General features: G+C 38.0%; 1 long non-coding RNA gene across 1 annotated transcript in view; it reads right to left on the reverse strand.

Annotated features, from left to right (window-relative positions):
* The window catches only part of LOC107718934 (uncharacterized), a 27,313-nt gene extending 22,561 nt beyond the window's left edge, over positions 1 to 4,752 (reverse strand). Inside the window, exons 1-2 of the long non-coding RNA XR_001637474.1 lie at positions 4,742 to 4,752; positions 3,088 to 3,099 (exon numbers count right to left, since the gene is read on the reverse strand). This is a non-coding gene — a long non-coding RNA (uncharacterized LOC107718934). The remainder of the gene's footprint in view (positions 1 to 3,087; positions 3,100 to 4,741) is intronic.
* Positions 4,753 to 6,236: the final 1,484 nt, after the last annotated feature.

Raw genomic sequence — 6,236 nt, forward strand, 5'->3', positions numbered from 1 at the left:
AGGAAAAATATGCAATATGAAAATAATTGAAGACAAAATGTGTTTTACTGAGAAAAAACAAGATTTGGTTTTTAAAAAGCCTTTTTCCAAAAGGTACATCTGGAAAAAGGGGGGTCGTCTTATAATCAGGGTCGTCTTATATTCGGGCCAATACGGTAATTAGGGGGCGTTTACAAGGCGGATATCTGACACCAGTCAGCTGCGCACAATGTCAAGATCATTTGCGATTTAGAAATGTCACATCTGGAAGAGAGGCGTACGCATGTGTTTTTGTGCACACGTTCGTTTTCTCTGAATCGCACTTACACACTTTTTTAGAAATGATCTTAGAACAAATTTAGGACGGTTTATACGCAACATTTTATAAATGAGGCCCCTGGACCTGAGAGGTCTTTTCACCCATGAAATATTCACCCAATATCACACGGGAGCCGTTTCACTGTTTGTATCACTCTGCTTCCTGTATTTCACAGGGAGTGTCATGGTGGACGCACAAATCCACGACAATTTTATAAATAATACTGTTTTTGTGTCACGGAATGTAGTTTTAAGAGTTTATTAGGCAATAATGTACTTGTTTAGACTTCAAAAATGTGGTTTGTTAATAAAGATAACGCCTATTTGAAAATGTGACGTTTTCGGAGATGTGAGCTCCAGGGCGTCAGTGGCCGTTCAGCGCTCATGAACCCGCCGAGAGCAGTCTCACCTTGGCCAGATCTTCTGGAATTTGCCCCTGGCTCTGATGTTTCTATAGTGGTTCAACATGAGATATAATTTGTATTGGGTCAATCTAACGGGCAGTCTTTCGTCTCATTAATCTATTATTTGTTCCAGAGCAAATAGTTGTGGCTGAGGGCAAAGTCTCATAACTTTATATCTTTAATGCTGTATATCATAGCGATGCCTTTGTACTTTTGACTGAATTGCCTAGCAACTTTTATGATGGACGTTGTTGTTTATTAAATGTTATTGAATAAATTGTATTTTATATGAATAGCAGGCTATTTAATAATAGTATTGAGTATTGAGTATTAGTATTTACATTATTCCGCCATTAGATGGCGACAAGAGACTGTTTTTATGAGTGAGTCAGCAGTAAAGACTTTTATATTGAAAGAGACTGAAACGTTGTTGTAAACAAGGCAGTTGTTTGTACTCTCAACATTTTGTTAGACACAGCCAACAAAGTGAGCAGCGCTGTCATCGGAAATCACCCTTAACTGATGAAAGGACAATACGACAAATCGCTTTCCTCAGCGGACATTCAAACTCATGTTTTATTGTGAATATGAGATTGAGCTGAAGAATGAATGCTGTATCAGATGCAGGTAATCACACTCGCTCAGTTCATCTCTCTCTCATAATACTCGACTACATAATACAGAGAGCTTTTAATAGAGTGTCAGTGATACAATAAGCTTGTAATGAAGCAACTCAACGTTCCTTCGTTACTAGTTCTAAAGTGACGTTTCTGAATTAGACGGATCTTGGGCTCAGCTGTTAAACTGTCAAACAGAGATTTGAATCCGTGGCGGAAGGTAGTTCTGCATACAAAATGTTTTTTTTAAGACACTCAGTGGTTGTTTCTTATTTATTTACACACTTATTTAACTGTTTAACTATTTATTTATTTAACTGTTGTAAGAACGCAGTACCTACGGCCGAATCACAGCCATTCTGATATAGAGCGATATTACACGGGTACTTGTGTGATATTGCTCATGTATAACTATAAACGTGTTTATGCGTGGAATGATTAAACTGTCATTCTTGCAGTTTGGCTCCATTTTAATTTAACAAAGCCAACGTTCCTTCGTTACTAGTTCTAAAGTGACGTTTCTGAATTAGACGGATCTTGGGCTCAGCTGTTAAACTGTCAAACTGAGATTTGAATCCGTGGCGGAAGGTAGTTCTGCATACAAAATGTTTTTTTTTAAGACACTCAGTGGTTGTTTCTTATTTATTTACACACTTATTTAACTGTTTAACTATTTATTTATTTAACTGTTGTAAGAACGCAGTACCTACGGCCGAATCACAGCCATTCTGATATAGAGCGATATTACACGGGTACTTGTGTGATATTGCTCATGTATAACTATAAACGTGTTTATGCGTGGAATGATTAAACTGTCATTCTTGCAGTTTGGCTCCATTTTAATTTAACAAAGCCATTTTACTTGCGTTTAGTGCTTGACAAGTATTAATTTTGTTTGCACATTCATGTTTTATCTAAAACCGCTCACTCGTTCATTCATTTATCACTCAGTAGCGAAAGCCACATGTGAGTGAATGCAGGGCCACGCGCCTCACCCCCATAAAAAAAAAAAAAAATAATAAAAAGAAAATAACACACCAAATCTGATCTGAAACACATTTACAAAAATCCAATTTTAATTGCATTTAATTCACATACAGGTGCTTTCTGGATTGGGTTTGAGTTTTTGCTCTTCAGACTGCAAACAGAAACAGATTTGAGTCGGTTGCATCGACTAATGTTATTTTTGCTTTGTGTTTGAACAAAGTTATTGGACGTTGACACATCATAAGTATAAAGGACTCTGTCTGAGCTGTTAAATGATCAGTATGATGGCCAGATGGCCACTATTATCGCCTTTATTGTTGGGAAGGCAAAAAAACTAAACCATTCAAAGACGTCCTAAATGAAATCTCGGATCTTGCAGGATACGATCAATCTCTAAAATGGTTTTCCGCAAACACGTTCACACATTAGCAGATTATTCATCTGTGCTAATGATTCTCGTTTCTGATGGAGAGCGGTTGTTGGATCATGTATTACAGATGTTTTGTGTGTCTTTGATTGGATGTTTTGTAATCTCGGCTCGAGATCAGTGCTTGTATTCTCAACGGCCTGAAGTGCCACAATCAGATTAACTCCATCAAATTATTACAGTCCGTGTTTTGAGAAGCCTGCTGTAGGAGATAGGCCATTCCCGAAGTCGTTAGCTTAAACGTGTGCATTGCTAAAATACGGACATCAAAACAGACTTTGAAACACCTCTGGAGTTCCGCCGCTTCGCTGAAGGTGCTTTGTAAAAGTGATGACAAAAGTCTTTGTTCAGGAACAGAAGGTAAACACTGATTTCCCTTTGATGTGATAGTTTGATCTTTCTTTTAAGGCGGTTTTGTTTGTGTTTTCTCCGGTCTGTGTTCAGAGGGAAGGCGGGTCTTGTAGTGCAAATTATTCATAATAACAGAAACATCATCAGCTTTACTTAGGAACGCGTCTGTCGGCTGATGAGGACCAGATGTTTGCTGCAAGTATTTTATTTTTTAATTATGTTTATAAAATGGATAGTTGTGATTTTTAATGAGGTTCCATATTATTGTGCTAGAATAGCCTATTGGATTGCGCCAACAGAAGTTTAATGTGCATAAATGGTGTAATAAAAAGGACAGAAATTGCCATGGTAAAAATAATATTTGGTACAAAACACCGCATTTTCTGCTACCACAAAAAGAAAAAAAGTAATAAAAATTAAGAAAAACAGACAAAAATTACCATGGTAAACATGCTATTAGATACCACATTTACTGATACTATACAAAAACTGCCATAAAAAAATTTATAAAATAATTCTTCACTAAGGCACTATATCACTGTGCCTTTATTTGCTATAATATTGAAATTGAAAATGATATATGTAATTTTTGCATGAATAATTTAATAAATGCATAAACTTTTGTGCAGTCCTAAAGCAATCGCTGTTGGTTTCAGTAGGCTACATGCTCTTACAGTAAGACTAAAACTTACAGTAGGTTCACTGAACTCTTATTTCAATTATTATTTTTTTTTTCATGATGTGACCCCTTTAAGAGCCCAAGTATTAGATGAATGTGAAAACAGCAGGACGGCTGGTTCCGTTCCATCACAACACAAACACCTCCGTCCCTTTACACTCAGTGATGGTGGGGTGATACATCTTTCCGGACACGAGAACAATGCCTGTGAGCTCTAATTCTTCACGGCCGTACTGTAAATGGGCCACAGATATGATGAATGCTGTTATCGAGTCCATTTATTTGATCAACAATACAGTAAAGACAGTAATATTGTGAAATATTACAATTTAAAATAAGTGTTTTCTATGTGAATATATTGTAGGCTAAAATGTAATTTATTGCTGTGATCAAAGCTGAATTGTCAGCATCATTACTCCAGTCTCCAGTGTCACATGATCCTTCAGAAATCATTCTGATATACATATTTGCTGCTCACTTATCATCAATGCTGATCATGTTTTTGTTGTGCGCAGTGATTTTCTCCAGTGAATCTCGATCCAAGTTGGTCTGATCCATAGATCCAGGAGGTGAGAGAGAGAGAGAGAGAGACTAATGAATAATGCAGCGCATCGCTCGGTGTAAATGCTACTTTATAATAAAACGTGATATGTGAAATGTTGCGGCTTCCAGTAATATGACACTGACAGGACTGAGGGTAATTATTTTAACCCGACTCAGACTGCTTGCGCTGCACAAATCCTTCATAAGCGCCTGTTACAGATGAACCTACAACAACGAATCTAAATGTGAAAATGAATCAGTGCAGCTGTCTGGAATTTGCATGTAATGACTTCTTTGCTTGCTGTTATCGTAATACCTTTAATTTATGAATACTAATAAACAGGGCCGTCCTTAGGGGGGTGCAATTTGTGCGGTCGCACCGGGCCCCGAGCTTCAAGGACACCCCCCCCCTCCCGGAATGCGATAGCGAACGGACTGAGGGGGGCCCTGCTCCCTACCTCGCACCAGGCCCCACGTAAGCTAAGGACAGCACTGCTAATAAATCCCTAGAGACATTGCAATTGGCAGTGCCATCAGACCTGGTGTGCTGTTATTCAGGCAGCTGCTGTAAACATGTCAACAGTTTAACTAACTTGAACAAACCGCTCGGCAAGATTTCAAACTATTGAGCTGAAACAAAGACTTTAAAAGACGGTGCACTCATATTACTTACGAATGGGTCAATTAAGTCCCGCCTTATAATTAAAAGAGCCAATCGCCAGTTTGTAAAGTCAGTGCATCATGAAACAATTTTTTATTGCAATAAACGGTTCTAAATGCACGCTTCGGGCAGTGCATGCGCATGGCTGATGTAGTCCAAAATACAAGCTTTTTTTGTTCGTAAGAAACAATGTTTATGGGACAGCTCGTGTCAGATTTTGCTGCTGATGAAATACGTTATTTAAATGTAAGTGTGGCAAAAGTGTGACTTTATGCACAAATGAGATTTAAGAGCGTCAGCAAAGGAACATTTTCACAGTAAAGCTGTTGTTCAGCTTCAGAAGTCTTGTAGTGCGTGAATCATATAGATTAGGCTACTTGATATTATTACATTTTTTATCGTTTTTGAATGACTTTTTGTCATTTTTGATACAAATGTAGATACAAAAGCTTATTCCTGAATGCAAATGTATTTTGAGTGTAACTCAAAAATGAGATTTTAGAGCTACAGTGGAAGAGTTTCATGTAGCAGTGACTTAAATTTGTCACTACTAAAGTTATGCAATTCCGAAGACTTACATACACTGTTTTTATAATAGAAAATAGCATGTTTCTATATAGTGCTGCATGTGAGAAAGAAAGGCTTATGGGTTTTAAGTGACACGCAGGTGAGTAAATGACAGAATTTGCATTTTCAGTTCATCAGAAACTTCTGGGATTTAATTTTTCTGTTGAGAACTTTCTAGAACATTAATACAGCTGTGCTTGCAATTTTTCCCTATTAAGCAAGATTGATGTGCTTTGTAACCCAAATGATTGTCTGTGGACGAGGTGGTCTGGGGTGACCACTTCTCCGCAGTTCCCAGGGCATCACAGGTACTGTGGGTGTAGAAATAGAGATGAGAAACCAAATGTGAAGCTGGGAACTTCTGAGGGGCTTACGGAGGAATCGATTCTTCACCTCAGAAGGAGAAAATGCAATTGACAATCCTGTGAGAGTCCGAGGGATTCACCTTTACCCTTCACCGCTGGAGATCTTTACACACTGATCTCAGGTCAGACTCCAGGACAGAGTATTGAAACGCTGATCTTTGCTTAACCTGTGCATGTAATTAAAGTGCTTGAGTCAGTCAAACGGAGCATTCTAATGAGGACTATGACCAGAAATGTGATTTCCTAACTGTGAGAACAAAGAAATGCCCAATTTCAGTTCGCTGTTGGCCAAGATTATTTGGGAACAAAATACCACATTTATTGTTACTATAGAAAAT

Source organism: Sinocyclocheilus rhinocerous, unplaced genomic scaffold (assembly GCF_001515625.1).
Source record: "Sinocyclocheilus rhinocerous isolate Xijiao unplaced genomic scaffold, SAMN03320098_v1.1 scaffold1625, whole genome shotgun sequence".
In the NCBI taxonomy this organism is placed as follows: Eukaryota; Metazoa; Chordata; class Actinopteri; order Cypriniformes; family Cyprinidae; genus Sinocyclocheilus; species Sinocyclocheilus rhinocerous.